This window comes from Rhinopithecus roxellana, chromosome 4, assembly GCF_007565055.1.
Source record: "Rhinopithecus roxellana isolate Shanxi Qingling chromosome 4, ASM756505v1, whole genome shotgun sequence".
Taxonomy (NCBI): domain Eukaryota; kingdom Metazoa; phylum Chordata; class Mammalia; order Primates; family Cercopithecidae; genus Rhinopithecus; species Rhinopithecus roxellana.
The window spans coordinates 99515563-99534362 of NC_044552.1; the positions used below are offsets into that span (position 1 = coordinate 99515563).

Below are 18800 nucleotides of genomic sequence, written 5' to 3' on the forward strand. Positions count from 1 at the left end.
GAGCGGTGATCATGCCACTACACTTCTTCCTGGATGACAGAGAGTGACCCTGTCTCAAACAAACACACACTTTCAGTTACTTCATTTGAGTGTGCTCTTTTCTTTTTCCTATTGAGACTCTTAAAGAACACGATATTGGACCTCAACAGATATTTTAATATGGGGAAAAGCAATGATAAAATATATCACTTAATTTTTTAAATATAAAAGATACCATTTTAAAAGAAAACTTGACAGCAACTATATGGTATTTTATTGGTTTCAACCAAATGAATTTAATTTCAATGGGTCGTGATACCTAAAATTGATAAAGTAATAAAATTAAGCCAAAGGAGAACTAATTTGAAGCCTGGGAAGACTGATGATGTATTACGGATAATGAATGCTAGAGGGTGGGGTATTTTGATAATTCACCTTCGTGTCATTAGTAAGTTAATCACAAATCTATGCATCAAAATGAAAATGCTCCGTTAAAGGAACATATAAAGCTTTACATGACTCCAAGAATTATTAGGGCAGAAAGACTTAAAAGAGTCTGAAAACTAAAGGATGCCTAGGTAAAATAATTTCAATTATCTTAATGATTTAATAGCATAAGTATGAACATTTCTTGATAACAAAATGGCATTAATAATTCTGACTGGTAAAAGAAAAGCTTTAATTTACCAGAAAAGGGTTAAAGTTGATATACTGTTTCATCTGGGAAACTCAATTACTGAAAAAGCAGAAGAGCAAATTGATTAATAGGTGGTTTTAACAATGGTTTCGTGCTTTGGTCACTACAAATAGAGGGAGGAGTGATGAAAATCCTACTAAATTCATAACAGCTTAATAAACCCAGACGATTTTGGATTCTAACAGCAGGTTTATTTTGATATGGGGCTGACATTTACATTAGATTTCATCTCTTCTAATAGTGCCTTAAAAAAAAAAATCTTTGAACAAAATGGGATGGCAATTCCTTAACCCTTTCATCCCTGGAACTAATTACCTAAAGAAAGAATATGACTGTGTGTTAAATTCTAAGCTTATTTAGAAGATGCAGCACAGAATTGAGTAATTATACAGATAATTGAATCCCCAAGCCTTTCTCTTTATGCAGAGTCTAAATAATTGATGCAAGGATGAATTATCCAGATTCATTATCTCATTTCTGGACTTCGTTTTAGTAATTACAAATTAAAATTCAGCCAACATTTATTGAACAGCAGCTGATTCCAAAATTTTCCATTTACTGTTCCAGTTCATCTTCCTAGCACCTTTGTAGTATAGGTGTCATTAATTCCATTTTACAGATGAGGACGCTCAGATTCAGAGAGGTTTATAACTTGCATGGAATTGGATTTGAAACCACACCCCCTTACTTCAAGTCTGACAAAGTTTCCTTTACCACATGGATAAATAGATGAGAAATGAAATTTGATCATGGTATGAAAGCCACACATTCCAGGTAAACAACAGTAGCCAGGGGATGAGTTTAGTGCTCTGAAGTTCTAACTGAACATGCCTTGAACATTTCTGAGGATCCTGTCATCAACCACACTGGGAGCAGAGCAGGACTAAGTTTACACCCAAATTGATTTGTTTTCTTCATCAGTTACCTCTCACTGTCTCTGGAAACGATTTATCTTTCCTACCTGATTTTTGAGTAGAGGAAACATTATGACATTAATTGGTCACCAGTTAAACAGTGACTCATGATTTATGTAAAGAATATAGAGCTTTTCTGGAAGACATTTCTCTTTGCCAATGTTACAGATAAACATTTCATTTCACATATAGAAGATCAAAACTAGGAAAGGGAACAAACAAGCATTTAAAAATCCAGTGCCTGAGGGGAGGAAATTGTATCCAAAGAGATAATCTCTCAGGCACTTACTCTTTGTTATTCACCAAGAAAAGAATGCATACGATTGAAAATATATGAGAAAACTGAAAGAAGCAGGAACTGGAGAAAGCTGGAACAGAATAGCTGTTGTCTAGAAAAGAGCAGATGGTTCTTGGTTGGTAAGAATACCAATCACATTCCAGTGGTGTGTGACTTAGTAGAACCAAAATAAGTGACATACCGGTCCAAAGAGAAAACTGCCCCAGGTCTAAGGTGGCCAGAAAAATGAAGAGCTACAGAATGTGTTCAAGGAAACATGACTTTCATTTGCATTGTCCCCTTGATTTGACTTTGTACTTCACACTTCCAGCCTTCTACACATTAAACAATGAAAGGAACTTATTTCTAGACCCTCACTCAGCAATCCACACAAAATCTCAGGCAGTGCCCAGCAGAAAACAACCTGTATAAAACCCCAAAAAAAAACCAGGAAGTTTTTCCCCATTTTTTATCCCACATCCCTCCTCGCCTTTCTCAGTTCATACATTGCTATAGCCTCATCAAGAATAGTCTTGAGTAAAACCTACAGTTCCATTTTTTTTTCTCCAAGAAACTACTAGAGCAAAACTCATATAAAGAAGAATCAAGCAGTCTTTTCAGATAAACGTATTAGAAAAAGGCAGTTTCTATGTTCATTCATTCATTCCACAATTGTTTTAGCAGTACCTACTCATGTCCAGCCCCTGTGCCAGGTGCTGGGGATTTAGAGGGATGATGTGATCTGGCTTTCAACCTAGATGAGGAGACAGAACACACAATACATTGTAGTTAGTGTACCTCACAGATAGGAACACCAATCTAGGATAGCACAAACATAGAAGTTTTAAAACTTTATTATCTAGAATATGCTGTTGTATGATTTGTTGGTGGCGTTTCTTGCAAATAAATGGGTTACAAATGCAACACTACGGGCTCTGGCCAGTGCTGCAACTTTCCCCAGTCTATGATTCTGAGGTTACTTCTGGACAAACTGAAAGTAGTCTTTGTTGTCTGGGGCGGCTTAAAGGGATCTAAGGGATGTTCCTTTGTAGTAAAGAGATATTCCCTTTACTTGAGCAGTTTCCAGGTGAGCAAACCTCTGACTCAATTGCCAAGCCTCTTACTAAGCCCCTCTAAATGTAATGAGCTCCTTTAAAAAAAACCTGTTTGGTGGGGGAACTCTCAAATCAAATAAGAAAAAAATGCACATAAATATTTAACATTGAATGTATTCTCATTTGTATCATATGCCAAAGGAGGTATCACAGATGAGCAAGACGGCCAGTCTTCCCTTTCGTTAAGCTTGTAAGAGTCCTGTAAAAGGCAACTCGAGCACAGAGGAGAGAGTTTTATCTTCTTTTCCTACATAGTTTCTCCTTCTGTTAGGCTTTCCAAGTGGAGAACGTAATGGCTCGCTACCAGTGCTACCCTCATTTCCCAAGCGTTGGCTCCTGCGCCCCTGGAGGGAGAAGGAACCTGGCGGGAGAGGAGAAGCAGTGGAACGGTCCTTTCTCCTGCTGCCGGGATGGCAGGCGTGGTAAATAGGGGTATTGGCCTGCCTCTTCGCCACCTTTTCATTCTACTCTCCCTGTCTTGCAAAAAGTCACAGAAGGTCACCAAGCACATAATCCATTATGGCGTTTTGACAGAATACCCGCAGCCCTGCTGAGGGAAGACATGAGGTCATTAAGGGCTTTCAACGCAGGCGAGGAGGAACCAGATTATATATGAGCCAAATTACTTCTCTGTCGGCCATGAGGGATATTAACGTTGAAATGAATTTCCTAAAGGCTATTGCAGAATCGTCTTGTCTGGGCATCTCCAGAAGAGAAGCGGTAGTGCCCGTCTAATGCTAGATCGGGGGAGAAGAGCTCGGGAGGAAATGGCATAGCCCCCACGTTTTCTTCCACCCTTAGACTTCTATTAAACTTCTGTTAGATACTGGCCACAAAGTGCTTTTTGGATAGTATTAGATTTGAAGTGAAACAAATTGCTGGTCATTTACTTACACTTTGATCGCCTTTGGGTATACACCAATTGTTGATGAGAAATAACAAAATTAATGGAAATCGTCACTGAAGAGAAATCTCTACCTACCTTTCCACTCCCTGTAGGCTTCCACAAGTGAGAGAATCAGTTACCAGAAAGTCTGCTGGGGAAAATAAAGTTAAGGCATAAAACCAAGAAGAAATGATGTTGTAAGTCAGTGACCCTGTTTTATCCCTAAACAACCACAACCACACTCAGCATTTCAATCGACTTAAGTGAAAATGTGAATTGGGCCCCTAGTTCTCATTGATTAATCACACTGGGAGACAAATCAGCCAAGAAACCAATTGAATTAAAAGGCTGAACAGGATAAATAAAACCTAGGAACAATCCTTTAACATAGACAGCTATGACTCAGTTATGAACGCTCAGCACAAAATGATCCTGAGGAGAAAGAAATGACAGTTATCATTATTACTGTTAACATTATTAGTTGCTATTACCACATTTTATTAAAAGCTCATGAAAAAAACAGATGTGCCACCGTAAAAATTATGTCAAGAACTTAAAACGTAGTTAGAGAAAAAGGAAAAAATCAGGTTTTCATGATTGTGCTTAAATTAATGTTTAATACATCCTGCTAACTTAATTTTTTTTTTTTTTTTTTTTTTTTTTTTTTTGCTTGTGACTCATCTAAAAGACTAAAAGGATTTTACATTTTCAGAACAGGAAGATAAAGAAATCAGGATGCTGCAGCAAAATAAGCAACATTCTAGCTGATAATTATCTATCACACAGTATAGTGACTTTTAATTAATTTGGTCACAGTTTAATTAAAACTTGTTTTATTTAATCAGATCTCCAGGAAGCTAGTGATTCGTATTTGCATTGTGCTTAGAATGCACATTTTCTTCGCCTCCTGTTATCACCAGGTAATTCAGTAACGATTGCTTGCGACTAGGCTAGGCCTCTATATCGGTCACAAAATTTATCACCTCACTATAGAGTGACCTCTGCTTGAATCTCCTTAGGTTTCTCTAACTTGTTTTATTCATGAGGCACTCTTGTTCCAGGAGGCCAAATACAGTTATCAGCGGCAAAGGTCAGCACCTGTCTTTAGCTCGTCTCATAAGTCAGTGGCTCTACAACGGGTTATTTCACTGCATTATACATTCTGGACTGAAGGTACAGGAAAAACAAACAAACAAAGGAAAAGCAAGGCATTTCCCTTTCCCTTAAAAAGGCTGTGATCCGGTTTAGGAAATCATGTTCACCTCTTATCCCCTCACAAGGGCCTCCAGCCAGTCTTGCTGCCTTCTAGCTCCTACTCCCTACCACAGATCTCCCTAGCACCCTTCAATCTGATCAGCGTCTTCCACAACCACTTTGACTCTGTCACTCTCCTCAGGAAAGCCAAGTCCAAATTCCTCAATCACCAGAATGCACAACACTGTGGCTGCATTACATAAATCTCTTCTGCAGCCTCACCCCTAATGCCTCACAATGAAGCTGGCTCTGGCCATCGTCCCCATCTGAGCCACCACCTCCCCTCTCTGTTTAGTCACATTCTACCTGTACTTCAAGCTCCAGTTCTCCTCCACAAACTTGCCAGAATATCCTAGCCCTTAGCTCTCTCTCCCTTTCCTATTCATGGGACTTTCTGCGTCAGCAAAGATTTCATTTAGCAATCAATCTTCCAAGTTAAATTATTGGCTTCCTGAGCAGAGGCCAGGATTTACACCTTCTTGGTTATCCCCAGGTCCTACCCCAGCATTATTTTTCCTCAACAATTGTTAGTAAGTCATGATGGACAGTGATAAAAGTGGTAAAGAATTGATGGTGTAACACCTTAAAACATTTTTAATATGTCAACATGCACAATCATTTTATTTTTAATTTACTTAAATCTTGCCTCTCCCTACTATACTATATTTTCCCCAAGAATCTAGATCAGGTTGTCTACTTTTTTGCTTTATTCCAAATGCCTAGCATAGCACTGCATACATTGTAGAGATTTATTAAATAGTTGCTGGTTTAATTTAATTAATTTGATATAGCTGACACAAATATCTACAAAACCAAATATAAATATCTGTGCCACCACTAAATACTATAATTGCTATTCTTCAGCAATTTTAGTTGATTGTCCTTGTGCTGACACTTCACTTCTCAGTCTAATGGATTATTTATTTAATTAATAGCTATTGCCCATTAGGATCCATTAACATATCAAATTGTTTTTTCTGAGCCTTGCCAAAAAATAAATTGTACATGTGTTCCTCAATGACTCTTGATTGTGTTATTTTAACATCTCTTTGATGATCTACAAGTCCCTAATTAAGATAACAAATTAAATATACAAAACATTAAGTTTATAACTCCTTTGTGAAGGCAAACCTAAATATGAATTTGCTTATATTTCAAATTTTTTTCTAAAGTAAATCAATTTGGTTTTATAGAACTCTGTCATGCATAAACAACAAATACACAAATGCACAGATACACTTGGGCTAAGTCAAGTTGTGTTTCCAGGAGTTTCTGTGATTTGGTTTCAGGTTGTTTATTTGCCCCTTAGAGTTCTTCTTGGTTGTTGCTTCTGGCACATCAGAAGACGGCTTTGGGTAATATGTCCTTCTTAGCTGTAATAAAGTGCTGTGTTGGAATCGAATCAGCTTCTACTTCCTACAAACTGTCCATGCTCCTTTGAGATGGGAATCTGCTAAGAAAACAGAAAGTTAAATAGCAGCAGGCAAAATAAATCAATGTTCAAGCTTACCTAGTAAGCAAATGAACCAAGCCGTTGCCTTGAATGTGGGCAGACTAACTTAAAATGGCTGCTATGAGACACTTGGAAGAATCTGATGACGTTTACCCTATTTCTTAGAATTCACACACTGAAAGACTTCTTTTTATCTTGAAGCAAACAAAATAGATAAACATGAACAAAAGTAGACCATGATCTTATTTTTATATGAGACTTAAATGCAGTCCATGGTCAGGTATCTTGCCATCTCTGTTTTACTTAGGACCAGATCATTTAATGAAATTATTGAATTATTAAAGAAGCACTTCCCACCAGCCCATCCATCATTGTTCAGGGATTTATATTTCACAAACAAAATCAATAGTCTCGTGAGGACATTGCTGCTTATATTGCAGAGCAGCACCATCTGTCAACACCGAAACTTGGGAATTTTTTCTATGACTTGCTATGGAAGCATCTTTAAAGGAAGCAGAGACCTTTAAAAAAAAAAAAAAAAAAAGCTTTCTACGAGTGCCTCTTAACTACACCAAATTTGACATGTTTAATACTCCAAAAAAACGGCTCAAATAATGGAACTCACTGTAACATTCTCAGCAGTCAAAGCCAGAAAGGATGCATAGTATTCTTACCATCTGGGCCAGCCACAGGTAGGAAATGTCCACTGCAGAAAACTACAGAATCTCATTCTTCAAAAGACCAACCCACATGCCTCTACCCACACCCACACGCATACATGCATGTGCACGCTCTATGTGCAGAATCAAGACTACAGATGAAAGGTCCAAGGATACAAAATCACATTACCCATCACCAGTTTATTTTCTTACTCCAATGCCAAAAACCATGAGGAGATGTATATCCCTCAATAGGTGCAGAGAAGGTGACTTGGGAGATAGAATTTTTGCTGAAGAAGTGATGAGCAAGGTGGGAGCCAGTTCTGGTTATAAAAATTCTCAAAATGGAAAAGATGCTCTCCACAGAGGTTTTAGTCAAAGACCACTTGATGACAAGTTCTTTAAATTCTACTGCGTCATTCAAGATAAGAGTGTCAGATGTTTTGGGCATTAAGTTTGCACAGCTCATCCCTATGAAAACATTTTCTACTTTATCAACCAAGGAAGTAGGTTAAAGAGATTCTCAGGAAAGAATTCTCAGAAAAGAATTTCTTTGCTCCATTGATAATTTGTGGAAATCACTTTAGTTATTAGAACACTGTGGCTTCAGATGGGTTTTAACAGATATTCTGAAATCTCTTCATTTTGTTTTTTGTTTTCTTTTGTTTTGTTTTGTTTGAGACGGAGTCTCACTCTGTCGCCAGGCTGGAGTGCAGTGGCACCATCTTTGCTTGCTGCAACCTCCGCCTCCCAGGTTCGAGCCATTCTCTTGCCTCAGCCTCCTGAATAGCTGAAATTACAGGCGTATGCCACTACACCCAGCTAATTTTTGTATATTTAGTAGAGATGGGGTTTCATCATGTTGGCCAGGCTGGTCTCAATCTCCCAACCTCGTGATCCACTCGCCTCTGACCTCCCAAAGTGCTAGGATTACAGGCGTGAGCCACTGTGCCAGGCCCTTTGTTATTTTGTGGGGTTTTTTTGCTTGTTTTTTAAATATTAATAGATGCAGGGTCTCACTATGTTGCCCAGGCTGGTCTAGAAACAAAATCTCTTCTAACAAAATACAAGTGTATAGTGTAAGGTGGTGTCTGTTCTTTAAACTTAGTCATAATACTTCTGTCTTTGAAGAAAGAAAAAGACTTAATGTTCTCAAACTACTCAGACCTAGTCAGTACACTGTACCAATGTTAGTTAGCCGTAAATTTTTTTCTTTTTTCTTTTTCTTTTTCTTTTTTTTCTTTTTTGAGACAGAGTTTTGCTCTTGTTGCCCAGGCTGGAGTGCAATGGTGTTGTGATCTTGGCTCACTGCAACCTCCGCCTCCCGGGTTCAAGCAATTCTCCTGCCTCAGCCTCCCGAGTAGCTGGGACTACAGGCATGCACCACTGTGCCCAACTAATTTTTTGTATTTTTAGTAGAGACGGGGTTTCACCATGTTGGCCAGGCTGGTCTCCAACTCCTGACCTCAGGTGATCTGCTCGCGTCGGCCTCCCAAAGTGCTGGGATTCCAGGGGTGAGCCACTGCGCCCGGCCAGATTATTCATTCTTAATGGATGTCTACACTGTGTCAAGGCACTATTCCTGGTCTGATAACACAGTGATAAGCAAAACAGACACAGTACATGCCTTTGAGGAGCTTCATTCTGGTTTGGGAAATGGACAACAAGTACATTAATAAAGAAATAAAAGACTATCTGACACTGACAAATACTACAAATACAATGAAACAGGCTAATCAGGCAATGGCATTCTGAATTCAGATAACACAATACAGACAATAAAAGTTCTTTGAGAAAAACATCTATGTCTTATTTATCCTAAGACCCCTGGTATCTAACGCAATGCTTGATATTTAGTAGATGTGCACTTTTTGTTGCAGTTGAATTAATCCTAAATGAAAAAAAAAAGACATCACCGAAGTAAGAACCTTGAAATAAAGGATTAGAAATTCACCAATCATGCTTAACCTCTTTTGCAGTCAAATTTCTAATACAAATGGCAACTTGCACAGGAAAAGCAGTCAGAGTTGCTCTCTGCCAAAGGATGAAGCTTCCATCCTTCTGATTGGGTCACTGTACAAAATGCTCCTGGTATGTGTAAACTCTGATCTATTCTGCTCCCTGGAAGGAAGGGGGTACTGGCTTCACTTTGATTCAGATTTATTATGGCAGGACAAACAATTGCTTCATTACTGCTGGACTTAAGGGAGACTCAGAATGAAACCTAGGTGTTAAAAGCCATTTGATGCTGAACTTTCAGCCATACCTCCTGAGGGGTCAAATGAGACACCAAGTGGAGAAAGAAGTCATTCTCTCATGGACAGCAGGCTGGTGAAACAGCGTCCCTTCCGACTGGCCAATAAATAGCACATTACAAGAACAGGCAAAGAGAGGTCACAGGTTCAAACAGGAGGTGTTAGGTCATTTATTTATTTCTTTAAGTTGTTGGTTTAGTTCCTCCAGACATGTCTATTAGAGAAAGAAGGGTAGGATTGGTTTTTGTAGTTTGTATTTGTGATAAAATTCTGTGTTTGAGTCACACTGATCTCTGCCTATTTATAATTTTTTTTTCAAAAAAAAATGCAGTGTCCATACAGCAGAGATAAAATTTTGTAAAATCATACATTAGAGTAGTATTTATATTGTACTGTTAGTAGAAATTGTTTATTTACAATTTAGGTTTTCTATTTATTAGGATCATTAGCAGGAAACAACATCCTCACTTGTACAGGGCAACTTGATGTCACAGACAGAACACTGGGATCTGAATTTCTATCTGAGCTCACTCATGCACTGACTCTGGGACCTCTGGCTTTGTGGTCACATCTGAATTTTGGCTTTTTCCTCTCTTAGCGGCTGAGCTTGGAAAATTACCTATCTTCCCCGAGCTTCCACCCCGTCCTCCATAAAATGAGGATGACAATATGTACTTCAAAGTTTTTATGATGACTAATAACATCACAAATGTCATCATTTATGTATCATCATGTCATCATATGATGTCAATATGTATTAGTTTGCTAGTGCTGCCATAATGAGATGCCCCAGAGTGGGTGGCTTAAACAACAGAAATGTATTTTCTGACAGTTTTGGAGGCTGGAAGTCCGAGATCAAGGTCCTAGCAGGATTGGATTCCTCTAAGGCCACTCGGCTTGCAGATGGCCATCCTCTTGCTGCTTTTTCATATGGTTGTCCCTTGTATCCTTGTGTCCCTGCTGTCTTTTCCTCTTTGTATAACGACACCAGTCATATTGGATTGGGGCCCCACCCTAATGGTCTCCTTTTAAATTCTTTCAAGGACTTGTCTCTAAATATGGTTAAATTCTGGGGAGTGGGACTGCAACATACAAATTTTGGGAGGACACAATTCAGTTCATAACATAGTGTTTATAAGGTGTATAATAAATTAGATTCCTTTCCTTTTCCCTTAATTTTACAAATCGGCCTAAATCAGCAGGTTTCAAAGTGTGGCCACGGATCCTTGAAGGTCAACAAGATCTTTTCAGGAGATTTGTGAGATCAGAACTATTTTCACACTAATACCAAGACGTTATTTGCCTTTCTGTCAGGGTTGACTTTTGCACTGATAGTGCTAAAGCAATGGTGAATAAAACCATTGGCCCCTTAATATGCATGAAGGCAGTGGCACCAAACTTTGCTTATAGTCATACACTCACAGTAAAAAAAAAAAAAAAAAAAAAAAAGGGAAAAAAGCACCAATTGAACTAAGAATGTCTTTGATGAAGCAGTTATTGATTTTATTAAATTTCAACTCTTGAATACACGTATTTTAAATATTTTGTGTGATGAAATGGAGTGCACACATGAAGTACTGGTTCATACCAAAGTACAATGGTTGTCTCAAGGAAAAGCACCCGTGTGGTTGAGTTGCAGCTGACCTCGCCACCTCTGTCACAAAGCACCAACCAGTTTGCTGTTAAGATTTTCAGACTTACAAACTTTGATTCGAGGAAGTTTAACTTGCAGACAAACTATGATTATTGAGACTTTGGTATGTAATGACATTTTATTGAAAATGAACTAAGTGGACCTCTCAACTTAAGGGAAAAAAAGAACCTGTATTTTTTCAGTATTTGTCCTCAACAATAAAATGGGAGCTTTCAGGTAAAAATTAGAATTTTGGAAACTTGTATCTGCCACCATGAGATTAACAGGATTCCAGTGTTTAAATACTTTCCTTACATGGGCTGGTGGTGATATTAAAAAATACGATTTTTTTGCCAAAATTTGGAAGCTCTGCATTGCCCAGTGAAACAATGTTTTCCAAACAACCAATACATCCTTTTACAAAATCAGGCATGGGTAAAGAAATTCATTCAAAGTGCAAGGTAGACCAATAGATTTTAAAGTAAAAGTTCATTGATTTCATTTCATAGTCTATATTATTGAGCTTTGTTGCAGTATCAAAGAAGAATATCTACAGTTTTCTAAGATGATGAAAACATACTTCTTTTCCAACTACATAGCTGTGTGAGGCCAAATAGAATGGTTACTGAGTTTCCTCCCCCTACCTCTAAAAAATATTGATAACTGCTAGCCTAGATCAACGTCTCCCAAGGCACAGTATACACACTGCTGGTCACACATAAGATGGTTCTAATAAAGCACACATAAACTTTTTAAGGTTTTTATAATTGCAAATTTACTTTGATTTTGGCAAATTATACTGGTTTTCCATTTTATAGTTTTACAAAGCTTTCTTTTTTCATCATTTATTTATATTAAAAAGTGAATTTAATGGAAACATGCAGATATGGTAAAAATGGTGGCAGTGGTCTGTGAATGACTGACGTATGGGAAGTCCTGGTCCCAGGATATATTTTCAAAAGCAGGTATTGCACTGGGTTATTTTTTCTAACGTGGGCCTTCTCACCCAACATTTTTATGTATTAATGATTATCACGAATGTGAGAAAACATTTTAAATGGTCCATTTTCATGGCTTGATAAATCTAAGTACTGGGGGCCAGCCTGTGGACATAACAAACCGCACATCTCATGCACCTAGAAGGTCACGATAAGTGAACAGAATGTAGAGGAGGGGTCAGCCCATAAAAGGGAAAAAGGTTTCATTATGGGGAAATCAAAACTTAAGCAGGGAAGGAGATAGGGTATAACCACATAAGGGGGATCATGAAACTCAGGCGACATCCGGGAAGACTGTAACCTCATACTACTCAACCAATGAGGAACTAGGGGAGGCACTTGCGTGCTAAGAGATAAATTACCTTCTGTAACTGCCCCAGATGTGCCTGCCTACCAAACACCCCATCTCGCAAGACCACCATTAAAAGTCTTGCTTCCACTGTTCTTCGTGACTAAGTCCATTCTTTGGGTTTGGACAGGTGAATGTGCATTTCTCGCAATGAAGAAAAAGAATTTACTTAGAGTACAAATTATTCTTCTCATTCAGACCACAAAGTTTTATTTGAGGCCTGCTGATTGGTCCATTTTACAGAGAGCTGATTGGTCCTTTTGACAGAGTGCTGATTGGTGCATTTGCAATCCCTGAGCTAGACACAGAGTGCTGATTGGTGCATTCACAATCCTTTAGCTAGACACAGAGTGCTAGGCAGAAAAGTTCTGCAAGTCCCCACTAGATTAGCTAGATACATAGCATTGATTGGTGCATTTACAAACCTTGAGCTAGACACAGGGTACTGATTGGTGTATTTAAAAACCTTGAGCCAGAGACAGAGTGCTGATTGGTGTATTTACAATCCCTTAGCTAGACATAAAGGTTCTCCAAGTCCCCACTAGACTCAGGAGCCCAGCTGGCTTCACCTACTGGATCTTGCATTGGGGCCTCAGGCAGAGCTGCCCTCGGGCAGAGCTGCCCTCCAGTCCTGCTCTGTGCGCCCGCACTCCTCAGCCCTCTGGTAGTTGATGGGACCAGGTGCTGGGAACAGGGGGCAGCGCTCATCCCGGAGGCTCCAGCCACGCAGCAGCCCAAGGCAGCAGGGAGGCTCAGGCATGGTGGGTTGCAGGTCCCAAGCCCTGCCCCGCGGGGAGGCAGCTGAGGTCCAGGGACAATTCGAGTGCAGCGCCGGCAGGCTGGCACGGCTGGGGGACCCTGTGCACCCTCTGCAGTTGCTGGCCCCAGTGCTAAGCCCCTCACTGCCCAGGGCCGGCGGCCCCGGCCAGCTGCTCCGAGTGTGGGGGCTCACTGAGCCCACACCCACTCAGAACTCGCTGGCGCGCAAGCACCTCGCGCCCGCCAGTTTCCCGCCCATGCCTCTCCCTCCACACCTCCCGGCAAACAAAGGGAGCCGGCTCCCGCCTCTGCCAGTTCAGAGAGGGGCTCCCACAGTGCAGCGGCGGGCTGAAGGGCTCCTCAAGCCTGGCCAGAGTGGGCGCCCAGGCTGAGGAGGCGCCCAGAGCGAGCAAGGGATGCGAGGCCTGCCGGCACGCTGTCACCTCTCAATATTACTTGGTGAAATATAAAATATTATCAGTTCTTTTACTTTAATCTAATCTTCTGTCTATAAGCTATGTCAAGCTCTAGGCTTCCTTTAAATCAGAAAGGCCCCCAAATTCATGCTGTATGGACATTGACTGATACCTCTATTCACTTTCTAACTCCATGGAAAGTGGTTCAGGAGCCAGTCTTGAGAAATAGGGTAGTTCAGGGAACAGTGCTGAAGGCAGCATCTGGAGATTTGGGTTCTTCCCATGACAATAACCCAATTTTACATTGAGACTTTGGGCAAAACTCAATCTCTCCAGACCTGACTTTCTGTGTCTGCAAAACAAGGAATTGAACTAAATAATCTTTCAGTTCAAACAGCATGACTCAGAAGAGAACTAGAAAGAGCTTGTCAGGGAGCCATTTCTTTAGGGGGCTCCAGAGGAAAGGGAGCATTCAGGCCCTCAAGAGGCACCACTCAGGCCGCTGAACACCACACTCTGCCTTTACAGACATGGACTCCATTTCCATTTGAACGGTGTTATTTTATCTTAATCTGTTATTCTGCAGTGGCACCGAAACTTAATATAATTAAAAGAAGGGGGTGGACATACTGAATGGGTGGCAAGGCGTGGCTGCCTGAGCCCCAGGAACTGCGAATTCTAATCTTGGCTCTGCTGCTGTCTCAGGACACATCATGTACCCTTTCTAAAACCTAGACAGCTTCCGGACAACATCGTTAGCCTATCTCACAGGACTGTTGTGAGAAATAATTTGCAAAAATAGCAGTGTAAAAGAGTTTGCAAAATGAAGTGCTAAACTGAAACTTGGGCAACATGCTGAGTATTCCCATTCTGTCCAGCTAACTAATAAATATAAATTTGCTATTAGTTGAAAAGTCCTTAAGAATATAACTACTTAATCAATACGACACCAGCAGCCTGACAAATCAGCATGAATCCACAAACCTGAGACCTGCAAGAAATTAACTTGGTGCCTAACAGAAAATTGGACTGTGAGCAAGATAATTTCTGGAAATTTAAATTTCAACCCACAAAACTTGAACCACATTATACACTTTTAGGTCTAGGTGCATGTAACGGCTAGGTCCACATTGCTGTTACACATATTACAAGCAAATGTGAGAAGACAAAAATGTTTTGGGGACCCCGGAAATTTTTAAAATCTATCTGCAAAATTTACATGTAAAATATGCTTTTATAATGAATTTTAAAAGATACTTTACAAATGTTTTTAGGTTGCTATTATTGCTGTAAGTAAGTCTGTCTTTTAAAATTGTTTTATTTAAACTAGGCAATTTAAGAATTAAGAACTGGAGAGAAAGAGAGAAAGAAAGAAGCTTATTTTGATGCTCATTTCTCTTTCCTCTAAGTCCTACACAAGCAATTGAACAAGAGACTTGCAAAACTAAGGTTGACAAAGGTGTGTGTGTGTGTGTGTGTGTACATGTATATGTATGTACACACAGAAGTCAGGAAAACAGCTGGAATAGTTGAGCTGTGCTAGACCTCCTGAGCATTGTGGTTAGTCATTCCTCTGCTGGCTGGTGGGTCTGTTTTTCTGTTTACCTTTTCTTGGTCATAAAAGTCAGCCATATCTTTAGGGCAGCCTTCTTAAAGGAAGTGCTTCGATTCTGGCTTAATGAAAGGTCTGAATAAATGAATGCTAAGAGTTTTTGTCACCTCTGTGTTCCTCGGGACTCCCCCTCTGCCAGCCTAACACGTTTAAGCCTAAACTTACCAACAGTCTGTCTTCCGAGGGCCAGCAGAAGGTTTCCTTGATTACCCTGTGTTCTTTTGCTGGACGCAAAGGTTTAGTCATGGTCAGATTCCCTTGCCTCATTTCCATGGAGTTAAACTAAATGACAATCTGGCACTCCATCTTGTCTCTCAGTCAGCAGGAAATGGCAGCTCTGTGGAGACTGATCTGAAGGGAAAAGAAACTTTTTTTGCTAGAAGCAGCCAACCCAGACATTTCTTATTCCACAGGTAGTCGATAAAGTATTAATGACTGCAGAGATTTGAAAGGCCTCAGACAAAGAGGCTATTCTAGGCTTTCCCTTCCCGGTTTGCCCTTTAGATCACTTTGAATCTATAGGCAAATGTAACTCAAGAAACAAACTCCAGAAAGAGCTATCCCAAATGACACAAAGAGAGTAGACTTCCTGTTTCCCACTACTTCACTGTAGGGAGCTGAAAAACAGCAATTCTTTGCAACTTGCAAGGCCATGACAAAAGAAAAGAAAACTCAGGGCAAGAGGAGAATGAGAAAGAGAGAAAGGAGAATTAAACTTCTCTGATTATCAACTGGAAGTAACTCAAACAATGATACACATGCCAGGTATACTCACAAAGTTCTCTGTGGAAATCTTCATTCCTTTATGGCTGTTAAGCAGGATCATTGTAACAGCTGTTTCTTTGACATTACTTGTTGGCATCTAAAAATATGCCAGAAGCTGTAATGCAGGCCAGAGATGAAACTTCCATTTTTTACAAGTGTTTTCCCTTCTCTTTTGAAACCTGGTAACCAACAAATGACACATTAATTCCTTGAGCAATGAAATTAAAGTAGGATTAATGTCCACTTCACTAAAATGAATCAAATGAAATAAATATGTGATTGAAACTTGTCAGAACAAGAGAAAATAACCTGCTTATATGCAGTTTTTGAAATGAGCACCTTAGGCACGTTTAGTGAATTTTGCTGGAGGAATGTGAAAAATGAATAGTTCTCCATGGAATTTCTGTTAGATGGTCTTTAAAACAGCACCCTGATCAAACCTTCCCTCTCCCATAAAAAAAAAAAAAAAAGTCAAAGTCAAAGGAAGAATTCCTAAAAGTTTGGAAATTGAATGTTTATTTTTGCTATTGTTTTCATACTAAATAGGAACATGAAAGAAATCTTTCACTCTGCAGCTGCATCTAATTTAAAATGAAGCTCCCCAAAGAGGAGTGAAGAGGATGTGATGAGGAGCAGTTAAACATGGATGCTAATATTTTGTGAGGCATCTGCTACTGTTCCACCACCTAGAATTCTAAGAATCAAATTAGTAGATTCCATTCTGCCAAAGTTATCAAATTATTTGTCCAAAGGATTGTGCAAAGCAGGCCCCTCCTTACCAACATCTGCTGTGCGCATCCAGTGAGGACCAAAGATGACCATCTATTTGATTTGTGGAGATGGTACTTTTCACCAGTTGCTGGTCTGGTTGAACGCTGCACCTTTCATCATCAAAGTCATCAGTTATTGCATGAATCTGCAGAAAACTGTAATAAACTACTTCATCTTTAGGTCCATAGAGAGAAAATTCAAATATGTGATTTGAATTATAAAATACTTACATATTTCACAAATATGTTAAAAATGTTTCAGCATCTGTGTCACCATTTTAAGTGAACACCCAAGAACCCCACCAGCAAATAAATGAATGTATACTTTTTTGGGGGGTGGCGGAGACCATAAAAGGAAAAGTAGGAGAGGTTTTCTTACTACTTGTTATATTCAGAGCCTTTTAATTTGAGAAATATGATTTAATACTAGAAAATGTGGTAATCCTATCAAGTCTGACTGTCCATCCTTGATGTGTGTTGGAATCAGATGACAGACAATAGGCAAGATCTGTTAGGCTAAAAAGCTGAAATGAAAATTTGCCAGGGATTTTACTTGCCAAAGTCTCACAAGAGGTAAGGAATGAATGACTATTTATCAGTCTGGGATATGTGTAATTTGGCTTTTTCACATAGGAATTTCTCTTCCCTCCTACCAAAACGAAAGCTGGAGTTTGAGGGTGCATTAACCATACTGGATTCAAAGACAACTGACTGGAACCTGACCAGCGAGGATGTGGCTGTGTAGCTCAAATTTATGACGGTGCATCTGCTGTGAGTGGTGTCTTGAATGGAGGCCAGGCCCTCTTCCGTCAGTCGCATCCATATGCTACGCATGTGTTCACTGTACGCACACTTTTTAAATTTAGCTCTTGTGGGTACATGTTCTACACTTCCCCCTGTACATGATTTTTTTAAAAATATGCTTTAGAAAATATACACAATCTTTTCAAAGTCTTTGCTGACTCACTGGGGGTTCTTTTGAATATTTTCCTTTTGAAAGCCTTCAATTTAGGTAGTCAAAAGTGTGTGACAAAAGCCACCCTTAGTCTACTAAGATTAAAATCTACTGCTCATTTTAAAATAGTTGTTTTGTGATGGCCTGTCAAAAAACTTCTTTTTTTCTATCCAGAAGCAGACAACAGCTCTTTTTGATAGACTACAACATGGTGAGAAAAGATAGGAAAACAATCATCCTGACCAGTTTGGGCCAGTTTATGTGTTAGTCTTCCAAACATCTTGCATTTTACAGTTTAGTGGCAGGACAACACAGGTTTCAGTACTACAATTGTCAGTTTGACTGGCTCCAAAGTGTCTCCCTTAGGGAGATGGAGATTCAGACATTTCTGATGTAAAAATTCAAACAACTATATTGTCCATTAGAATAATTTCCATAGCTCCTTCTTCTAATGGCTTAGTTGTGAATCAAAGTTATTACCTGGGTCAGGCATTCCTGGAACAAGATTGTGAAATTTGTTGGCTGCAACTTTCCTGGAGGCTTGTGTTTTCATCTGACTTTTCGTGACTACATTTTATCATCTTCTTTGTACCTTAGAAAACAAAAAGGCATTATCATTGTGGGTGTTTGTAAATATGTTCCTGTTTAGCACTTTTTTTTTGAGATGGAGCCTCGCTCTGTCATCCAGGCTGGAGTGCAGTAGAGCAATCTTGGCTCACTGAAAACTCTGCCTCCTGGGTTCATGCAATTCTCCTGCCACAGCCTCCTGAGTAGCTGGGATTACAGGTGCCTGCCACCATGACTGGCTAATTTTTTTTTTTTTTTTTTAGTAGGAATGGGGTTCCACCATGTTGACCAGGCTTGTCTCGAATTGCTGTCCTCAAGTGATCTGCCCACCTTGGCCTCACAAAGTGCTGGGATTACAGGTGTGAGCCATCACACCCAGCTCCTATTTAGCACTTAAATGCATACTTTCAAAATGTTCAATTTGTATTTCCCTTGATCTTGAAATCACCGTTCTATTTTTCTCTTTCTATATAGACAGATAAGATAG

General features: G+C 39.6%; 1 long non-coding RNA gene across 1 annotated transcript in view; it reads right to left on the reverse strand.

The window, feature by feature from the left end:
• Positions 1-2545: 2545 nt before the first annotated feature.
• The window catches only part of LOC115896946, a 117966-nt gene continuing 101711 nt past the window's right edge, over positions 2546-18800 (reverse strand). The window contains exons 2-8 of the long non-coding RNA XR_004056890.1: positions 18227-18338; positions 16801-16947; positions 16032-16200; positions 15422-15607; positions 6360-6575; positions 3965-4019; positions 2546-2621 (exon numbers count right to left, since the gene is read on the reverse strand). This is a non-coding gene — a long non-coding RNA (uncharacterized LOC115896946). The remainder of the gene's footprint in view (positions 2622-3964; positions 4020-6359; positions 6576-15421; positions 15608-16031; positions 16201-16800; positions 16948-18226; positions 18339-18800) is intronic.